The sequence below is a fragment of the Eurosta solidaginis genome, chromosome 3 (assembly GCF_040869045.1).
Source record: "Eurosta solidaginis isolate ZX-2024a chromosome 3, ASM4086904v1, whole genome shotgun sequence".
NCBI lineage: Eukaryota > Metazoa > Arthropoda > Insecta > Diptera > Tephritidae > Eurosta > Eurosta solidaginis.
Window position 1 is genome coordinate 171,955,042 of NC_090321.1, and position 23,272 is coordinate 171,978,313.

A 23,272-nucleotide genomic window follows, 5' to 3' on the forward strand; every position below is an offset into this window, starting at 1 on the left:
AGATTATTCAGAGCCACGTAAGAAAGCGTGAACCATTTTAGAACGCGTTCAAATATCTGCAAAGGGGGGCTATTACCACCTACGTAGGACAACACAACATTAAAATTGTCATTAGAAAGCACTTCGAAGGGGCATAATTAAAATCAACACATTCACCTAATACAAAAGTTATTCGCTAGTTTGGAGCTGGTAATATTCGCTGCCAGGATGTGACAGAGTCTACTATTACGGTTATTGCACCTATTTAAATAGTGCTCTCTTTGACTTGTAGCTAAACGATGTATTACGGGTGATGTTAGGTTAAGAGGCGTATGTGATAATTTACCCCACTTCTTTCACTCAAAGACATTTTTGTCAATTGTGAGTGCCATTGGTGAGTACCAGGTGGCGGCCTATTCATCTAACCAGATTACTTACTCTTTAGTAGTCCTCAAGGAACCACTTGTTTTCTGGGCCTGACTGCCGAAAATCCGTGCGCTACAAAATCTGAGTCGTCTTGTTGCAGTCATGGACATACGCAGAGAATGTTATGAGTGGACTCCTCTTCCTTCACATCCGGACAGCTTCTACAGAAAGAGCTTGTATACGTCACCGACGTACCTGCGATGAGTAAGTACTTCCTTCCTTCTCTATCTAAACATGGTCATAAGGAGTTTGAAACCTCGATATCAGCTTGATCCATAGTAACTATGTTGCCCTTATCTCATATTCCCCTTCACTCTCCGCCTCTGTCTATTTCGGAACCTTTGCTGGCCATCCCATCTGAAAATTCATTCCCTGAAATACTGAACAAACAGTTTCTGCTGAATACTAAGATACCTGGGCATCTCAGCAGACATCTGATTGAAGAGGCCGCATCTCAGGAACTTAAGAAATCATATCCCTGAGCACTATAAAGAAATCAGGCGCTAAAAACTCAGCCGTTCGAAAAAGACGAGCATACCTAGTGTATGTATATCTCTCTTGTAATGTGCACCCAAACGACACCAACCATCTTTTCAATTGCAATGTGGAACCCATCTCTCTAATATCCTTATCTCGCTGGTTCAACCCTATTGAAACAGCAACTCTCGTTAGAAGGTATTGAAGACAATTAGTGAGTGGATGGGGCAAAGCATTGCTACAACAACAACAGCTCAATGACAATAAGTGAGTGGTCACACCTATTGGATAGGTTAAACACTCCTACAACAACAGTAACCTACCCTGAAAACCTTACGACTTGCGAAAAGCAATATTCATATTACTCAGTACTTGGCTATAAAAATCATGTTTTAGTTCCTTCTTAGATTGCTTTGGCATATTAAGTAAGACTTAAGACTTTTCAAACCTTTCTTTGCAATTTGAAATACCTTGTACTTGAATTTTATTTGAATTAATAACACTCAAGTTATGTAATGCCATAAAAAAAACATAGTAGTACATAAAATATAGAAATAATTTAACAGTACTTTGCCTTTTTCTGCAAGGTGTTTTTTTCTCTAAACAAGAGACTGCAATCTTTAATATTCTAGCTGCAAAAAAATTGTTGGAAACATGAAGTTAAACACGAACAAAGCATAGCCATGTCCTAAATTATTCTTCAACAGACATTTTTAAAAAGTATTGGCGGTTGCGTAAAAACAAATTTTCCAACAAGATTACACATACTTCAAATAACTCGCAGAAAGAGGGCGCTACTACAATGATTTTCTTGGTAAATATACTCATTAAACTCTGGAGTGTTTCTATATACACTAATCCGGGATTGTTTGTCAAGAAAGTGCACGCGAACTATTTTGAACTATCACACCTCCATCAAAAGAGACAATCTTTCTAAATTCGACATCATAATATTTTTTGCAACTAGATTACAAATAAATTACGACTAGAAATAAATATGTAAGCAAGGAAAGTATCTCAAGAACAGCATTCGGATATGTTCATCCTTCTCTTAACACCCTTCTACTTATATGTAAGTACCTGAAAACTTGAGCTGGCGGATTCCAGACTAGTTTCTCTCGATGGAGGTTAGGAAAGAAAGGCAGTGATTAATATTAAAATTTCAATAGACTTTATTTCACAAAATATGCAGTGGAAAATAACAGAAAGAGAGTTTAAAGGTGCAAGCATGCAATTGCTACAATATTACCTTTAATATATCCAGGGACTCTGCGTTCTGGCGGTGTGACGTTTGATGTGGTTTTAACTTGCGGCTTCAAGACGTTCGAGCGTGCGTAAACTGCTGCGGTTTTAATCCAAGTAAAAGAGTTTCCTTTCCACGCATTCCGTTTACCCCCAAAGCTAACAGGCCTTTGGCGGGGTAACTTAACGAAACGTCACTTTTCCCTTTAGTATAAGTGCTAACGGCCGTAACAAATAAGCGGTTTTGCATTAGATTGCATTAGGGTGGCCGGCCCTTAATTTTCCTTTGGGGTTAGCCTGCTGGCCTAAACAGTACCCGTTTGTCACTTTCTTGGAACATTGTAAGCGAGTGATTTTTTTATATGAGTGGATAATTTACAAGTCACGTGAATGAAATCGAAACAAAATGCACATAAATTTTAATAGACATACTTAGGCACACAGGCAAGAAACCACATGAACGTTATATCTACATACACTTATCGGAGTTATTCCACGGCAATTGTATTTTGAATGAAAGAGGTATAAAATTTCAAATAATGTTCTACTATTTCTACAACTTTTTGAGTTTTAGTTCAGCAAATTCCAATCGTAATACAAAGTTGTTAAAGTTGAACCACAACATACATAGGTAAGTTTACGAGCACCAAATATTTTCGGGATTATAGAAAAGCGTTTCGTCTGTTTCTTGCCGATTTAGTTAGGTTAGGTAATAGCTGCCCTGGTAGGGGAAGCTCAACTTTCTGTAAATAATCGTTAACTCAACGATACATATCGATAGCTTTTCGATATAAATAGATAGTTTTTCGATAACAAAATAGCTTCTCGAAAGATACCATATCGGGAACATCAAAATAACTTTTTTTTCTATACCGAAACTGTTCGATAATTAATTGAAAAGTTTTACTATCTGTTTAGTCCAGTGTCCTAGTTAATTTCCTACATGGTAGCCGCCCTCGACTTATCTATTTTTCGTTTTTCAGCAAGCAACGGCTAACTTCCAATCGTCCTCCTGATCCAGCATTTTCTTTCGTTAAGAGAGAAAATTCGGTGTTCAGTGGCGACTTGGAAGTTGCCATCGGCTCTGGTTTAGTTTGCCTGCTAACACGTCACCAGCTGTTCCTGCGAGTTTTCATTTTTGAATATTCCAAATACAAACAAAACGTATGTTCCTAAATTCCTTTACTGTGATGTTTAATTAAAAGACGAAATACAGACATATTTTAATTATTAGCCGTGTTTTTTTTTACACGCGTATACGTTTCGTTTGCGCGTGAAAAAAAACGCCTATCCTCGCTTAGATAATGTCTATCCCATCTAGCGGCAATGGTTAAATACCTAGCACAGAGTGTACCGAAAAGCGGAGACACCACCCTCTGATGGCCATAGGGTATAACATATAGCTGAATCAGTTGCGATGAATTGTGGACACACATAGAATACATAGGATTAGTATAGAGGGTGAAACATATTTCAGTTACATCTGAGTATAATGCGTATTGAAATTTAGTAGTACTAATTTTATGCGTAGCAAATTCAGTGGTGTATTTAAAGTTTGTCGCTTAGCAGTCCATATAAAGTTTCAGCGTAAACGTATATAGAAGTGACAAAAAAAAAGACACAACTATTATACAAATTCCTATGTACAATTACTAATAATCCTGTTTCTATTTCTTTACGCAAAACACAATTGGTTTCGTTCCCGCCCATTGTGTCGACTATCGATAGCAGACAGATTTATAACAATTCTATTACAAATCCATAACTCGTATATGCATTGTCAATACCTCGTCAATAACTCATGCATAACAAACGAATAATTCCTCTATAAAAAACGGATCAGACGCCCTTAATGCATCGATAACAATCCGTTAATTTTTGCTTCCTTTCAAGTTGCTATCTGATTTCGCTCATATCAACTCTACCACATACATATGCACATTGTTCCCACATTAGTCACTATACCGTAGCTTACATTCTATATTCCTCCATATAGCATACCACTTCCAATGACTACGCTAACGCTAACAGCTACCATAGCGTGTTGAGGAGCTAAGAATACATGTCTAATAAGAGACTAAGATGCCCAAATTACTTAAGGGGTTGTGTAGCGCAACACTTTCAAAGGATTGCTAGCGCAATTTATAGCTCCTCCAACTCGATTGTCAACCTCACCTTCTCGTTGCGAATCCCGTACCTTTAGCAGCCGAGACTACGGCAACTCAAAATTTCTCATGGAACCAGGGGGTGGGGGCGGTACGACCTATCTATATCCGGATCTTTATCCGGCAAAGGCCCATCGACATCGATAACACACCTCAAAACCTTCGGAGAGTGTCCTTATCGTTCCAACAACAACAACTTAGCAACAAAAACTGATTTGAAATTTAAAAAATTCACTTCAATACAAAAAGCTTTCGGTAATAATTTAGAACAGAGGTCGACTGCAAATACAGGTCTTAAATGTCGTGATGAAAATGTTCGACTTTAACTGAAAATAGCCGTATTTTTTTTCACACGCGCACACGTTTACGTTTGCGCGTAAAAAAACGCGTATCCTCGCTTAGATAATGCTTAGGAGACCAATCTGGCGGCAGTGGTTAAATAACTAGCTACAGCACAGGGTGTACCGAAAAGCGGAGACACAACCCTCTGATGGCCATAGGGTATAACATATAGCTGAATCAGTTGCGATGAATTGTGGACACACATAGAATACATAGGATTAGTATAGAGGGTGAAACATATTTCAGTTACATCTGAGTATAATGCGTATTGAAATTTAGTAGGACAAATTTTATGCGCAGCAATTTCAGAGGTGTATTTAAAGTTAGTCGGTTACCAGTCCATATAAAGTTTAAGCGTAAACGTATATAGAAGTAAAAAAAAAACACAACTAATATCTTCTAACAGAGCTAAAATGTTTCTTTTACGCCTGCGGATTATTGCTGCGTCGGTCCCGATATTTTTGCTGTAAATTTGTACCAAACTTTCAATGAAAAGTTACATTACTTATACGCCCCGCATGGCTTGTTTGTGAAAAATTGGTGAGGATAAGGAGGAGGTAAGAAGCGTCGAACGCGTACTTTGCAAATTCCCTGCTCCGGCCAGTTCCCATATGGAACTCAGGGTCACGTACTTCATCGGCTGCTTAAACGTTATAGGTTTTTCTATACATGAGGACTTTCATGTTCTAATAAAGCCTTAAACTTTAAGTGTCCGCACCCGTCCCTGTTGATTAGTCCCTATACATAAAATATAACAACTATGAATTGTTAATGCGATGTGACTGAGAACGTCGTTAGGCGCGTATTTACCACCAAGTACATTCTGCGCAACTTAAGAAAACCCGAAGCAAAGTACAAAGCTGAAGCTCGTTTTTCATCTTTTCTTATGCGTCATTACGATACCTATAAATACTTATGTACATAGCAATGTATGCACACTGCGTATTACAGCGAATTTAATATTAATGAGTTGCAGTGCGTATAAAAACAAAAAATTTTAAACAACAACTGCAAATATATACGCATTTATATGTAAGTACAAGCAACAAGAATACTTAAATAGGAAAGCATTTGGTCACACATAGATACTTAAGATCTACGCTCCATACAGTAAACACGACGGGCATATCAAAAGTGTAGCATACAAAATGATAGGGAAAGAGGAAGGAAAACGTTTACAGAACAAGAAATGTGCAGATTACAAGAAGTTGTGTAGCATATCCCCATGAACTGCAATGAATATGCATGCGCGTGTATTTAGTATGCATTTATGAATGTCTATGAGGCAATCCAATTCTGACTATGACGTGAGCTACAAAGAAAGGATATGTCGCTGAAGTATTTATATGAGACTACGTTGCGTTGCTGTTGTCTTTGTGGTGGCTTAAGTTAGAGCCACGATGCTAACAGCGATACTCAGAAGAGCTGTGAATCTAGCTGCGGTTCAAGCAAAAAGTGATACGGGGTATGCATATTGAAGATGCTATACTAGCAAAGGCTTTTCTGCTATGACATCTTAGGGTGTACTCTTTAAAATTGTTAAGGGTAACATCGAGGTTTCAATGTGAGCACATCCTTTGTTGGGTTTTACGAGAGGATGTGTCGATAGCTACATACATAACTGTACGTTATTCATACATATACACCTAATTGAACTGCATAGTTATCAAATAAATATTTAACTATGTAGAAAATAGTTAAGAAGAAAATTAAATAAATTTGTGTTAGGTCCGGTTTTTCAGTACAAGTTCAACTTTGTCAGTTAAGCTACGCTTAAATTTATTCTGCAACTTTTCAGCCTACTTTAACTGAAGTTTAAGCTTAGCTTAAGCGGACGATCTAACAGGATTAAACTCTAGTTAACCTATCAGTTATTTGCGTGTGTTCGAAATGGCGGCGAATATATCCAACAAGCATGAGTACCATTAGAGCTCTTGTTGATAACTAGGCAAACTTCTAAAATCTCAAGGGTGAAACAGTGGCTCAACTCGAGAATCGTAGCATACTCAGCAAAAGAGGGAATTTTTTATTAAGCAAAAAATGCTATTACTTAAGTTGAAAAAATTTAATTAACAGCTTGTGGTTCTCCAACTGGACTCAAATGTGAGATTCCATATTACAGTATTTTTTCGAAAAAAATGAAATATATATAGTTTAAAAAATAAATAAAGGTGAGGCGTGATAACCTCCGAAGAGATTTTAGGCCGAGCTTCTCTTCCAATTTGCGTCGTGCTCCTTTAAATTTTTTTTATAAGCCGACTCCGAACGGCATCTGCAAGGCAGATGAGTTTTCACTGAGAGCTTTTCATGGCAGAAATGCACTCGGAGTGCTTGCAAACACTGCCTAGGGGCGACCCCGCTTAGAAAAATGTTCTACTAATTGATAAACCTTGTTTCTAAAATTTTGATGTTGCGTTGCCCGGGGCGTGAACCCAGCAACTTCGGTGTGGTAGGCGGAGCACGCTACCATCACACCACGGCGGCCGCATATATAATTTATTTTTGATTTATTACGTTTCATTACTGCTATCGACCAGGTGTTTATTTTTCACAATAAACAGCTGTTGGTTTTGGTGGTACCACCTTGGAAATTTTTTTCAACTCCACCTCAATTCGATATGCAATGTAGGATATCAACCGGAGAATTGTGTTGAATATCCATTTGAGAACTATACATTTATCAAAATCTCTCGAAATTAGGATAAGAATTTGAAAATATTAATGATGTTGGAAATCAACTCAAAAACTTTTAATTTTACAAAATTTCTCAAAGGTTGGATAGTAATTGGAGAATGAAGTTGGATATCAACTCAAGAACTATCCGGTTTAAGAATAATTAAATAATGATGCTGAATATCACTTCGGAACTAGATATATATTTCGCTGGAAAATTTGTTTGCATGTTTGTTGGGTAAACAAAGTCCAGCTGTTGCCGTATCTACAAATTAGCTAGATAATAAAAAAACCAATGTTGCCGCACAAAAAAGCATACCCAAAGGCGGCCTTAAACTGTGACTGAAAAACTGCTCAGTAGTTTAACTGGAGTTTAAATTTGACTAGAGTTTAAGCAAACTTAGTTTAAGCTTAGCTTAACCAACTGCTGAAAAACCGGGCCTTAGAGATTGGCGCTCACAAGTTCTAAGTCCCACTACTGATTCCAGCTGTCGTATACGTTTTAAGTTTTTGATTACCTCCTATCATTCGAAGTGTAAGTGTTGGCTTTGTTGAGCCGAATAAAGTGAAAATAGTTTATGGGGGCCAATTAAATACGCGCTTTCTTAAGCTCTATACTTTTTCCCATTAAACGCTTCTAGTGATCGGCTTCAATTATACATCCGACTCCAAGCATTCGCAACCGAAACAGGAATCCTAATTGAAGCTCTGTCACGTTCCTAGTCCATAGGCAAAGGGCCCTCAAGAGTTTCGTACTTTTTTAAGCGGTAACCATCTCATGATCCTTCCAAACACCCCCGACTGCAAAAAATTGTGCGTTTTTATTCGAAGCTCTGCTGGCATTGATCATAACTGATTTATACCGGTGATATTTCTATAGAAAACATTTTACTTACTTATGACTGTGTATTAAAGCGTATCACTAAAATAGAAGTTGAAAATGTGCCCCGGTTTCGAATACTTTCCTCAGAAATAGGAACAATTACAAATAATATTCGTGAGGCATTATCTGAGTAAATAACTGATTTCTTCTTTAGTATTTACCAATGTGCAAAAGTTAAAACCAAAACGTAGGTATAGAAAACATACAGAAAAGCTCCCTGCTTATACAGGGTGCCCAAACTTGTATTGTATCACATTTATCGGACAAATGGATTCGAAGTTAGGACAGATAGTTGTTTGTAATTATTGCGTTTGGTCTAAAATAAATTATTTATTGAGTTTTGGCTCGAAATGTTTTGGTTTGGAATAGTATTTTATGCTTATATAATAGCAGGTTTGGTACCATTATTCCAACAATCCTGAAAAAAATAGTTGGATCACGTGCACCATTTTTGTTATTTTAGTACTCCAATATGAAGTACATGAGTCAGCTCCAGTTTTGCTTGTGGGTAGTCCATCAAGCAATTTTTTTGACAGCTTTCGTCCGTAGGTGTTCCATCGAGTACTCTGAAAGAGTATGTATGGGGTATTCCATCCAATTTCGACCAATTTTGAACCCGACCCCTTTAGAATTGGCTGAAATTTTTCTTCTTTTTCTAGCCTACGAAAGACGTTTTCCAGAATTTTTTCAAATTTTTTAATCCAACTCAAAAAAAGTTATGAATTTTTAAAAAAACACAGTTTTTGTTTTCAGAATGCTATAACTTTTTCAAAAATTGACCGTTTGGGATCTTTTTTTTTTTTGTTTAAATTTGTTTTTAAATGTACTTTTCGGAAAAATACAAAACAAATTTTAAAGTATAATAATCGGCCCACTCCGGGATTAGTGGGGATGATTGCAGAATTGATTGAAGTTTTTTATGAGAAAAAAAAATGGCGAAATTTGAAAAATCTCGAAAAACTGAAAAAATACAAAAAAAAAACTTAAAAATTTTTTTTGTATTTTTTCCGAAAAGTACATTTAAAAACAAATTTAAAAAAAAAAGATCCCAAACGGTTAGTTTTTGAAAAATTTATAGCATTTTGAAAACAAAAACGGTGTTTTTTTAAAAATTCATAACTTTTTTTGAGTTGGATGAAAAAATTTGAAAAATTCTGAAAAACGTCTTTCGTAAGCTAGAAAAAGAAGAAAAACTTTCAGCCAATTCTAAAGGGGTCGGGTTCAAAATTTGTCGAAATGGAATGGAATACCCCATATACAAATGAGGATCAGTTGTAACCCTCAAAGAAAGTCAGTAACTAGTGATACAAATTTCTGACTCGGAACTAGACTTAAAGTTCTAAGCAAGTACTATTTCGTTAGTAGCTAGATTTTCTCCAGTAATTAAATCGACAGTTTGTACTTTCTTATTTCATATTTAAGATATCGCCAGTTTTATTGTAAACAGATTTAATCCAAAATTTAAGTTTTTCGCGACTTTAAGATACCGCAAAGAGTCGATTGGTTAGACTATGCTCACATACATAGAATCCCCCTAAGGGCAAAGATGCCCGGTTCAGAGATCTTTGAATATAACTTGTGTAGCGAAGTTTTATGAAAATTAAAACTTTCTTACCTATTTTTACCAACAAGTTAAAATTTTGAGTAACATAAGTTTACAATAAAACTGGCGATATATTTGAGAAATAGGCCACCGTCAAAAAAACTACTACCTGCTTTAAGGAGCTTCGACTATGAGTATGCCTTTTTCCCTACACTTTTCAACTTGTAGGGATCTATCGAAAAAGTGCCAATACAGAACTAGATCTAAAGTGGAAATTTTGTATCTACATAGTTCGTAACTAGAAAATTTAATGCAATATCCACCGCCTAGGACATCGCCATGTTTATTTCGCTAGTTTAAAGCATGTAGAAGAGATAGATGGCGAACTAGTAGTGGTAGAAAGCACTAGAAGCGCAGCAGTTTTGAGCAAGAGATGTTTCCTACAGGGAATACTCCTAAAATATTTCTTTAATAGTTTTTCCGAATTATACGAGTACTTCACAATTCATTCTTATTCGTATAGGTAGGTTGAACTGGCCGGTCCATGAGGACCTCACATAGACTGATTGAGTCCGTAGTGTTACCAGAAGTTTGTTTTAACGACCAAACTGAAAAACCCTATCAAAAACCAGGACCTATGTTATAAAATAACTCCGTCCTCTTGGCAAATACTAGAAGCTTCCTAGGACTTAAGCCACTTGCTGCTTCTAGATCTGACAGCTGTATCACTCCTAATAGCTGGAGTCTTAGCCTGGCAAGTGCAGGGCACGAGCACAGAACGTGCTCGATCGTTTCTTCCTCCAACCCGCACTTCCTACACCTGCTATCACTGACCAAGCCTAATTTAAAGGCATGTGACGCCAGAAGGCAGTGTCCAGTCAGAATACCCGTCATGAGTCTACAGTCCTCTCTTTTTAATGATAGAAGCAACTGTGTTAGTCTAAGGTTGTAAGACCTACACATAATCTTCGACACTTTACAGCCCCGCGCTTGAACCCACGCCTTTTCTGCTTGGTCGATCATGTGCACCTCTCGCCTTCGCTTAATCTCGCCCAATCTAATTGGGACGTCTACGGAGCAAGCTTCAAGGGATGCGCCCTTTTTAGCTAATTCGTCCGCTTTTTCATTCCCATCTATTCCCATATGCCCTGGGACCCAATATAGATGTATGCTTCTCCCTGTCCCGATTCTCTCCAGAGACTGCTTACACTCTAACACGCATTTAGATGCTGTGCTATGCGAGATTATTGCCTTAATTGCTGCTTGACTGTCAATATAAAAGTTAACACGGTTGCAGCTTAAGCTATTCTCTTCCAGGGTTTCTACTGCTTTGGTTACGGCTAATATTTCCGCTTGGAAAACGCTACAGTAATCCGGCAGCCTGTAGGATCTGCTTAATTCCGGATCAGCGCAGTATACCGCAGACCCTACTCCTTCCACTATTTTGGAACCATCGGTGTACACATGTATCGCCTCGTCCGCCATTTGCGCACCCTTGCGCCAACCGTCCACCTCTATTGTGGCCTTAAGATCTCCCTCAAAGTGCAGGTAGGGAATCATGTAGTCTGTTCGTCTTGTGACTGAGGACGCTATACTACTATGGCCATATGGTCGGCGCTCAAGCTGCCCCGAAGCACCGAGCCTGGTTGCGGTCGTTAATGCTTTGTTCTTTGCTACCAGGTCTACAGGTGGAATGTGCAGAATGGCATACAGTGCAGCCGTCGGGGTTGTTTTCAGGGTTCCCGTAATGCAAAGCATCGATAGTCTGCATACCCCCTCTAATTTTTTGAGGTATGTTGTTTTTTGTGTGGCTTTCCACCAAACAAGAACTCCATAGTATAGAATAGGGCTTACAATCGCTGTAAAAACCCAATGAGAAAGAGAGGGCGATAGGCCCCACGTACACCCCAGCATTCTTTTACATGCATAGAGTGCCGTTGAGGCCTTCTTGACCCTCTCCTCCACGTTGAGCTTCCATGACAGCTTACTGTCTAGGATGATTCCTAGATATTTTGTGCAAGGTTTCTCCTGTAAGGTCACCGCTCCTAACTTAGGCCTGGTCCAATTTGGGACCTTGTACCTCTTTGTAAACAAGACCATATCCGTCTTCTCCGCATTGACTTTCAGCCCGACATTAGATGCCCAGGTATGAATATCCCGAAGCGCCCGATCCATCAAAGAACTAATCGTTGGAAGGCATTTTCCACTTATGACAATTGCAACGTCATCTGCGTAAGCCGTAAGTTTTACGGGTCCCTCATCGAATTGCCTGAGCAGTTGGTTGATGACCAGTGTCCACAGCAGAGGTGATAGCACCCCTCCCTGCGGCGTGCCCCTGTCCACTGATTTCGTGGCCTCGTACAATCCCCATTGTGATGTAATCTTTCTGCAATTTAACATGCAGCCGATCCATCTGATTAAGGCAGGATGTACTTTAATGTAATTAAGACCATCCATAATCGCCCATTTTGCAACATTATTGAAAGCCCCGGCAATGTCCAAGAATACTCCTAGAGCATACTCCTTATATTCCAGGGATTTCTCTATGCTTATTACCACCCTATGCAATGCGGTGTCTACCGACTTGCCTTTGGTGTACGCATGCTGTGTTGTGGAGAGCAGCTTTCCATCCACGTTGGACTTTATGTACACATCTATCAGCCTCTCAAAGGTTTTGAGCAGAAATGATGTTAAGCTAATGGGTCTATAGTCTTTGGGATACACGTGACCGATCTTCCCCGCCTTTGGTAGAAAAGCTACACGAGCAGTTCTCCAAGAGTGCGGAACATGATTCAGTCTTATGCACCCATCGAATATTATTTTAAGCCATTCCACGACCGCCCTGCTTGAGAATTGTAGCATGGCCGGGAATATACCATCTGGGCCCGGCGATTTAAACTTAGAAAACGTCTTCACTGCCCACTCGATCTTGGTATCGGTCACCAAGCCCGGCACCACTAGCTCCGTGATCGAAGTGTGAGTGATGTCTGCTGGTTCTTCTAAACCGTCTCCCGATGGGAAATGTGTATCGAGAAGCACCTCAAGGGATTCCTCACTATCACGTGACCATTCCCCGTTCTCTTTCTTTATTAGTCCCTGGACTATGTTTCCCTTTGCTAGGACTTTTTTCAACCGTGCTGTTTCACTGGAGCACTCTATGTCCGTACAGAAACTTTTCCATGAGTTTCTCTTCGCCCTGGTAATTTCACGCTTGTAGATCCTCAGTAGATCCCTGTACTCGTCCCGACACGCTTCGCTTTCCGCGGTCTTTGCGAGTTTAAACATTTCTTTTACCTGTCTTCTTAGAAGACTCAGCTCATTGCTCCACCATGGCGGCTTTGCTTTTCCTCTGAATCTTCTTAGAGGGCAAGCTTTGTTATACGCAGTCATAAGCGTCCTTGTTAGGAATTCATTCGACTCCTCCAGTTCCTCTACATTAGCAACCTCTTTGGGTTGTCCCAGTTTCGTTTCTACATGTTTCTGGAATTTAGTCCAATTCGTTGCCCTAGGGTTTCTAAAGGTTCCTCCCTTCTCTACCCTCTTTAGTGGGATGCTGAAGCTTATATACGCATGGTCGGAGAAGGATGGTCTATCGAGAACCATCCAATCATACCTTGATATATCACGCTCGGAGCTCAATGTAATATCCAGAACATTGCTGGATGTTGGACCAATGTATGTAGGAACATTTCCCCTGTTGGCTATCTGCAAATTGGTTTGCAGGATGTAACAAAATAGAGATTCGCCTCTCTCGTTCGTATCTGCTCCTCCCCACGCATTGTGGTGCGCATTTGCATCTGCGCCTATGACCAACCGCCCTTTGCGCCCTTCCTCCTGTACTAGCCTTTTGCACTCCATCGGTGGAACCTCCGCAGCATGGGCCATGTAGCAGGACGCCAGGATAAATGCCTGCTTATTCTTTTGCTCAACGGCCACCGCTACGAGATCCTCGGTGGTGTAATTAGGCAGCATATATGAATGCAGCTGTTTCCTTACCATTACTACAGCTCGCACCCGTCCTTCCGTTTGTGCGTAGTAAACGCCAAACCCGCGCGCGCTAAGTCCAGAAACCTTTCCTCCCGATGAGAGCCACGGCTCCTGGATCAGCGCCACGTCAAACGAACCCTCCTCAAGGGTTAGGAGGAGTTCGCTCGACGCCACTTTACTGTGTTGGAGGTTTATCTGTAGGACTCGCAGCACCATTGGGCTGTTTGTCCCCCTCCAGCACCTTCGTCTTGATGTCGTCGTCCTCCTCTTGCCCTTTTGGTTTAGAGTATTCGAGGCCCCCTTCAGCCCCTCGTGAATGTTGTGCCGTGTGTTCCTCTGTGCGAGTCACAGCACCATTTAGCGGTTGGTCCTCTTCTAGCACGTTCGTGGTGACGTCAGGGACCTCCACCTGTCTTTTTTCCCTTAGGCTTCTGAGGTCCTTTTCGACTTCGCCCACTTCCAGCGTGTTAGGATTTTTATCCTCGGGACTTCTTTTCCTGAGTCGCATGTAAATTTTGCCAGTGCCAAAGGACATTTTGCCAAGCTGCGTGTACAAAATATCCTCCGCCTGCTTGTTTATTTGGAAGATGTAGAACTGACCATCCTCGGTAGGCCGAGATACAGTAAGTACCTTCCAATCCTGTGTCGGTATGTTCGGATTCTGATTCTGCAGAAGTCGCAGTGTATCCTCCGACTTCATCACGCATGGTATCCATACCTTAACTTTTGGTACCGTGGGGATTTGCGCTTTATCCACCACCTCAAACCGCGCGTTCGTGCCTTGCCTTTGGAGGTTTGGAACGACTTCCTCCAGCCACCGCAAGCTCGCGATGTTGTCGCACGCTCTTATTCGTATAAATATAACAAAATTATCAACCCATTGCTGTTGACACTAAGCAGTTGCTTACCATATTAATCTTTAAATGTAAGTAAGGACTGTGTCTTAACATGGCATAATATGATTATGGTTGCGAAGAATTATATATATAAATAAGTATCAGCTTGAATGATATTGGACAAGGATTCTCCTTTTCCGACTGAGATAAATACTGGGCGCATGGATGTTTTAATATTGAATATTAAATGTTCAATACATAATCTTTAGAGCCTTTCAACCAAACGTTTTTTAGTAGGTAATAAAAAAACCTTAAAAGTCAAAAACCAAAAAAAAAATGAAAAATTCGCAGGCTCGAAAATTATTTTTTGGGTATGCGTAGTGGAACTTGTTTTTCCTGATCCCAATTCCAAATCGAAAAATCAATGGCGCGATATTAATAAATTAACCCAGTCAAATATCCATACTTCTATCTTATACTTAATGCAATATTGTATCAATTTCGCTTTAAACCCTCTTTTCCCTTTGATTACTCAGCTAATTTTTTAACTTTTTTGGCTGCACTTTTATTTTCGTTCGTATCTCTGCTGTAACACTGACCAAATTCACTTTCAAAAATCGGCACTGACACTTTGACATACCGACACCAAAATTTTGTTGGGCAAATTCAGTTCAACACCAATAAACTTCAACAAAATAAACAGCAAACTCAATGAAAGAAAATGCTATAATGTAAATAAAAAATGCGAAATTTTGCATACATCTAAATTCTGTAAGCTCCAAAAGCTGCACAGCAGATAATGGACAACAACAGTCACGCAAATAAAAAAGGGGTAAAAAGTATACAACATTTTAAGAAATACAAAATACTTCTTCGACATAATTTATTTCATTTCCTCTTATTATTTTTTACTTTATTACAATTTACAACAATAATAAAAGTGCGATCCCTTGAAAATTTGCATTGGTAACGTTGCACAGTAGGCATAACACGAGTTTTTGTTTCCAAAATTAAACGTATTTGGATAGAAGGAACGAAACGCACCAAAAGAGAGCGCATATTACTCAGACATATACACATACATATATACATAGTAGGCGACATCCAATATGAGATACAAAAAAGAGCAATAAACAAGCAAATATTCGAGAAGGCTCTTCCTAAAAAATCTAGACCGTTTTACAAAAAGACGAACGAAACAACTGAGAGTATAAAAGCAGCGCAAATTAAGGAATAGTAAATCATTCAATTGTGAAGATATGCTACTATAGTAGTGCTGTTAACAAAGAGCATTTTACAAACAGAGCATTTGCGTTTATATATTCAACAGTTCAGTGATTCAGACGATTATGAAGTTTTTTAAGATTCGCTATAATAATAATTACGAAGACAGTACTTTATCAAATCATTAAATAAGAGTTGGCACGGAAAATTTGAAAGAGTTTCAGAGAGTCAAATTTTTTCAGATTTTTTCACTCTCAATGCCGGAACAACAAAATCTGAGATGTCCGTGAAGTGGCAAAATAAGATAGTACCGGTGCAGCAAATATAAAGCATATAAAACAAGAATTTCGTGGTCTGACTTCTTCCTTTTGGGAAATTTTTTTTCGGTTGATATGGAAAATGCTTATTGCATTATAATTGCTGGTACCGCATTAACCGTATATTAGCTGTATAAAACCATCCCTCTTGGAACCGTCGCCTAAACGGTTTTCGTATTACTTCAGGTTGGCGCTCCATATTTCCGTACTTTAATATTCTTCTGTTTTTGCAGCGTTCAGGCTTTTCTGCTCCGCTCGTTATTTCTACGAATTTGCCTATTTATTGCCACTCTATTAGGTCACTCAGCATTTTTGTTATAAAATTATCGACAGTGATTTGGCCGACTCTTTTCCCGAGCATTTTTAGGTTCTGGATCCATCGCGAGTATTTCAAAAAAGTGTGTGTTCCCAGCATCGTCCTGGTCTGATCACCGTAAAAGCATTTACGATTTTCGACCTTTTTTATCCAGGTCAGGTATTTTTTAGAGAGCATTTGGGTAACGTAATCATCAAAGCTTCTGATTATTCAAGTTTTTTCCACAGTCTATACGTTTATTTCCTGAGCTCTTTGCTAATGACTTCCATGTGCTTTTGCTCCGTCTGCTTTTTCATTATCCATAACCTTCCCTTTTCCGGCGCTAAATTTCTGTGGAGATTGTTACGGTATTCACTTTTACGGCTAGTTCTTATGCAGTGCTACAAGCGGAGGCTGTTCATGGAGCTGCTGTTCACTGTACAGATGTTAGAAACTGACAACTTTATAGGCCAAGAGGCTGTATGAAAAATGTGAACGGGTTAGTCTAAAAGCTCTTTCTTTCATACTAGGTCACATTTCAGCAACAGAAAGTGTGTTAAGAGACTCTTGGCACAGCGAAATTTCTCGGCTTCGTGCGTAATATGCGAGAGCTCCATAGCACGAATCGAAGCAAACCTATAAAAACCTCCTTTTATATCTTTATCAGGGTTTGGCTTAAAATTATGGAGGAAGATTAGATGATGGTTATCAAAAAAATTACGTGCCATCGATCTGACTCTGAAATTTTGCAGCTAATAAAGGCGAAGACCTCCACTGAGTTAGGGGACTTGATGTTTCTTTGTGCTCCCAACTCTCCAATGTTATAGCAAAGCAGCAACGGCGTCGGACTTTTTATATCGGCAATACTTTTAAGCAATAACTTTATAACTACATATTTTGGAAAAATAAAACTCGTGTCATGTTCACAGTGCGTCTGTAGTGGTAGGTGGGTAACGCATTTGCAGTTATGCAAAATTTTTGGGTGAACATTGGACACACAAATTAATACTGTTGAATGAAACAACAACAAAGTAGTGTGGCATAGCTTTATAGATATACGCATATTACAATTGTCACTTTTGCAAGCTTGTCTGCAGCAAATCGTCAAAAAATTATCAGACAAAAATTTGGCATTTCCACATTTGCTCAGATATTGTCATAAGGAAGGAGGAAAGCAACAAATTTCTGTCTACGGACAAGAAATTGCATAAAATACGTATGATAAATGCTACAGTCGCCGCTGCTGTTGATCATCATTTGCAGTCGATAATGAAATGCAAAGCGATTATAAAATAAATTTTTTTATATCACTGCCACACCTATCGCAGTTGATTTTGCTGCGCCACATAGTCGAAAAGCGAAAATATTTGTGGTGTTTGATGTCAGTGAAAAAGGCAAATATTGTACACGCACAGGCAAAAACTACAGAACTTAACCTAAATTTATGAAATGAGCCAGACACAAAATCACAACCAAAAAAAACAAATATACACAAAACCACAAAAGAAAGAAAAAAATATTTTAATTAAGCAAGCCGCTAAAGGTTAAGCCTAATGTACAACAATTGTAAGCGACTTACAAGAATTCGTTAAAAAGTGAAAATTTATTTTGCATGACACTTTCGTTGTCATTTTTATGTGTAAAACATTATATAAAAACTAAAATACATACGAGTACAATAAAGATTTGTGTAACTTTGTAGGAGCGGCAATTAAATTTGTGAGTCAGTTGGGGCAATGTGCCAGGGCAAAAGTGTTGATGACAACAAAAGTAGCCATAAATAAACTTATTAGCCTCAATCGTGCACAAGTCAAGATTTCAGCCGTCGTATGTGGTAAATGAGAGTGAAACTTTTATTGTTATTTGATGAATGTTGAAGTACATCTGCTCTTACTTGTTCAGCGGAAAAGTTAAATTTCATTATAATTGACACTTTCATTTTTATAGCCGTTATTACATATATAAGGCATGTCTGAATCTTCAAACGTTTATATACTAAGATGCATATGTGCACGTTTATGCGTATCTTAGTCTATTGCTCAAAATTTTAATTATTTAATTTGAGAATAATTTGGATAAACAACCTAGAGTAACTTAGTGTCAAAATAAATAAGACTTTTCATCTGTTGTATATATTTTTTCTGTTAGTCTAATTTGTTGGTTAAATGCTTCATTAAGTCTTAAGAATATGTTCTTCAATTTTTATACTCAGCGTGCTTTGATCGCAGATTATAGGGCTGATTACATTCACGGCGACGTGTGCCCGTCTTTCATATTATTTTTACACATGTTCTTATGAGTGTCATTATTGTCGGCGCGACAGAGCGGCACGACAATCAATCACGAAAGCTAAAATCATTATTTTGGGCTTTTATGAAACATAATTAATATTTATTTCTAAATTTTTCGCTACTATTTGCTGTAATTTATATTGGTGGCTACCGCTTTCAAAGTAATTAAGAAGCCAATGCTTGGCTACGGCTGTGGTTGTGGTCTGTAGATGCCGTGTTGAATGTAATCAGCACTTATATTAAATTTGGTAACATAACGGTTGATCGTAACGGCATAAACAAATCTCAATAGCACTCATCTCCCATCGCTATTTAAAATGAGCGAAATAGGGTGACAGCCACGCCCGCTTTTTATATAGTATACTAGAGGACCCGGCAGACGTTGTCCTGCCCTAAATTTGGCCTATCTGCATACATTTTAATACGCTTTTTCCGTCTGACTCTGCCCTCCCCCCCTCTTCACTTTTCCCTATCCCTTTATTCACTCCTCCCTCCGTTTTTTCGCTTGATCTATCTCTATCTTCGTCTCCTTCAATCTCTTTCTCCATCTCCTTCTCTCTTTTCTCTTCTCTCAATTTCTTCTCATTCTTCTGCATCCCTTATTGCCTGTCCCAGAGGGTGGTATGCATTTTATTCCAGTCCCAGTCCCAGTCCCACTCCGGGTATCAGTCCCAGTCCAACCGAGTCTCAGTCCCAGTCCAACCGAGTCTCAGTCCCAGTCATAGTCCTAATCCCAGTCCAAGTCCGTCTCTGGATAATATATTACTCTGTACTACAGCACCCATCAACAGCTTTCATTTGATATCCATATTGTATAAACACTGTCTAGGCATTCACTGGCCCACGTTTTGGCCTATATCTTGAGACCCTAGTAACCCAGGGGTATGAAAATTACACTCAACACAACTAAAGACTCTCCTGAATTAAAAAAAAATGTCATAGTACCTCTAAATCGTGGGCCCCCTCAGGAAACCCACCCTCTCGGCGGGCCTGGTGATGTGCTATACTTGATACCATTCGCTATAATATTTTTTATTGATAAGCAGGTTTAATTAAACACCAAGCAATTACACGGAAGTATATCCGCACCACCTGAAAATATGAGTGCCTCTGCGTATACGTAACATTATATTATTACGTATAAACAAATAAAAAAATTTGCAATAAAATAATATTGCGACTATAAACTGAGATCTATCCTATCTCTCAAGTTAGATCAAACTACACACGGTGTGCAAAACAAATTCAAAATCGGTTCAGTAGTTTAGGAGTCCATCGCGGCCAAAAATGTTGTGACACGTGTTTTTTATATATTAAGATAACATTTTGGAAAATACAAAAACCTGATTATTTAGTAATATCTAGGTATATGACACTACTTTATTTTTGCTTGGACTCCAAGCTCAAAAACTGACAAAACTTTATCGAAAGTCAAATTACAAAAACAATTTCCAAAAAGGGAGAGACCAATATTGTCCACAAAATAAAATAATTTCACATCTTTTTATTTATGTTTTAAATTTTATTTTTTCATTAACATATTTCACAATAAAAACAATGCACAAATAACACAGAAAATTTGTTTCGCGCTCTGGTATTTCAAACGAAAATTCATTTTATTTGTGTATTTATGCACAAAAAACTAAAAACAACCGAATGTCAAAAAAACCTAATGAAATATAAACTGACTCGTTTGTTTTTAACAAACTAGATTGTATTTTTTAACGGTTTGGCTGGTTGGACAGGCAGCACTTTCTTGTAATTGAAATTTAAGTAACTTCCCGATAAGCTACAAGCTTGAAACTTGGAATATAGTTCAGAACCCGATGACAATGCAATAATAAGAAAAAAATCGCCGCTAGGTGGCGCAAGGATCGAGACATTCACAAAAATCGTATTTGTGGTCCAATCTGGCTCATATTTGGAACACATAATACATACAAGAATAGAAAGCGACCTATGAAACAAAATCGGCCGCTAGGTGGCGCCAGAATCGAGATATTCACAAAAATCGCATTTGTGGTCCGATTTGTATCATATTTGGAACACATAATAGAAAGCGCCCTATGATGTCCGATTTGGCTCATATCTGGAACAAATATTACATACAGTCCGGCAGTAGTGACAACAAAATATTTGGAGGAGGGACAAGCATACGTAGCGCAGAGTCGAGTAAAGTCTTTGGATGGATTATGTATTGAGGACTTAGATTGTAACAAATTGTCAGGAAAGAGTCCTTGTAATAATGAGTAAACGAACTAAATAGAATGAGAAATAATAGGCAATTAAATAAAGACTAAAAACTTGAAAATAAAATAATAAACAAACATTTTTTAGTTAAACGGTTTTATTGAAAACAATACTTACATGAAGTAATAATAATACTAAAAGCTAGAAAATAATTAGGTAGGTCCTAGGTACTAGTCATCATACTCCTCATCAATCTAGGGCGTGATCAGACAATTAAATAAAAGCGTTGGACGCGTCAAATTTCTATTGACAGTCATATATAAGACCAACTGAACCTTAGTCAGGTTATGCTACGCCTCACATTTTTAGAAATTTCACGCGCCCAACGTATAAATAATAATCCTTTTCCAAGTCAATCTTCTAGTCTAGGTGCCCCTTTCTCCTGCTGACAATGTAGTATTATTACGAATTTTAGAAATTGATTATTCTGCACCTTCTTATTCTTTCGAATCGATGAACTGTCGAATAAATAACTCAAATATTCAGTGTAGTAAAATGTTCTTAATTTACAACATTACTATAGTAGCATTAATTCACAAATAAATTACTCGCGTACTTCGCTTACTTCTCTTTCAAAAGCACATTAATATCAATTGACGTTAATTCCATTGACACTATTGCTCGTCACCGTCTAGACCAGACGTCTACAAAATGAAAATGCATCTGTGTTTGTGAGAGTTCAATGGTCGCGCAAATCACTTGATGCATCGTTTTGTGTTGTTCATTATTCGCTTATTAGCAAGCAACAACCGAAGATCGTTTGTGCGAAGAGCGGAGTTTTTTGACATTGGGTTCAACATTCGAAGGAAACCAGATATAAAGAATTATTGAGTTTTGTATTCGATAAAATGTTTAAGCTTACAAATATCGGCAAATTCGTCGAAGCTGGATCAAAAGTGGAACACTTCTGGAAGACATAAGGAGCAATTTTTGAATAAAAACTCGGAGTGACTTTCGGGTCCAGACTTAAGATTTACAATAACGGTGGATTTAGAGTTGCCATCAGACGAACCAACCACTTCTTCAGGTAACACGGGCCCCGGAAGACGAAAGGACTTTGTTAGCTGCAGTGAAAAAATCAAACGGCGTCGAGTGGATGACCTCTTGCAATCTAGAAGTCCTGGTGAGTTACTTTATGCAGCAGAAGTATCAACGCGTATGTCCGGCAACAGAAATGTTGCTAACATTATAAAAAAATCACAGGAAACCACTCAAATATCCGGCAAAAAGATGACATGTGAGCCAGATGCAAGATGCTTGAGCAATGTAGAAGCTTTAGCATACTACGTAGATAGCAAGTCGATGACTCATGGGTATAAAACGACTCGGAAGTGGAGTATCAAGGCAGGCCATAAGGTTTATCCATCATTTTATAGTCTAAGAAAAGCTAAGGCGGAATGCTATCCAAATGAAATTGATGTGGGTGAAACACGTGCGGAAATTAAAGTCCAGTTCGTATTAGATAAAACTATTGAGCGTTTTAGCAAATCAAGAAGTTTTTGTTAGTTTATTACCTACAAACTTGACGTATACTTTAATCAGCAAGTGGGGTTGCGATGGAAGCTTTGGCCATAGCACATATAAGCAAAAGTTTACATGCAGTTCTGACACCGATGAGTTTTTGTTTATATTTTCCTTCGTTCCTCTTCAATTACAGGATGAAAAAGGTAACATTGTTTGGCAGAATCCTCGACCTTCTTCTACCATGTATTGTCGTCCAACTAAATTTATTTTTTCTAAAGAAACAAAAGATTTTATTGTTTTAGAGGAGATAAATGCGTTGTTGCCAACAAAGTATATGCTCGAAGAATACGAAGTTTCTGCAAATCACAATATGCTTCTAACAATGATTGACGGAAAAGTTTGCAATGCTTTGACTGAAACTTCTTCCACACAAAAGTGTTATATTTGTGATGCCACTCCAAAAGACATGAACAATGAGTTACGGGACTTTACGCCTAACCGAGATAATCTTGGTTTTGGGTTTTCTACTCTCCATGCATGGATAAGATGTTTTGAATGCTTGCTTCACATAAGTTATCGCCTCGAAGTAAAAAAATGGCAGCTTAGGAATGAGGCAGATAAAGAGAGTGTAAAGCAACGTTCCAGTGAAATCCAGAATAAATTTAAAAGTGTACTTGGATTGATAGTAGATAAACCAAAACCAGGTTTCGCCAATACCAATGACGGCAACACTGCTCGTAGATTTTTCGAAAATTCTGAGGCTAGTGCTGAGATTATGGGATTGGATGTAACGCTCATCAAAAGATTGGACACTCTCCTTCGCGCATTAGCATCTGGGTACAATATAAATATCCAAAGATTTGAAAAATTTGCGGTCG

The 23,272-nt window shown here is 38.4% G+C and overlaps 1 protein-coding gene across 2 annotated transcripts in view; it reads left to right on the top strand.

Moving 5' to 3' along the window:
• Positions 1-23,272, top strand: part of sano (serrano) — an 821,182-nt gene that overhangs the window by 524,856 nt on the left and 273,054 nt on the right. The window lies entirely within an intron of this gene.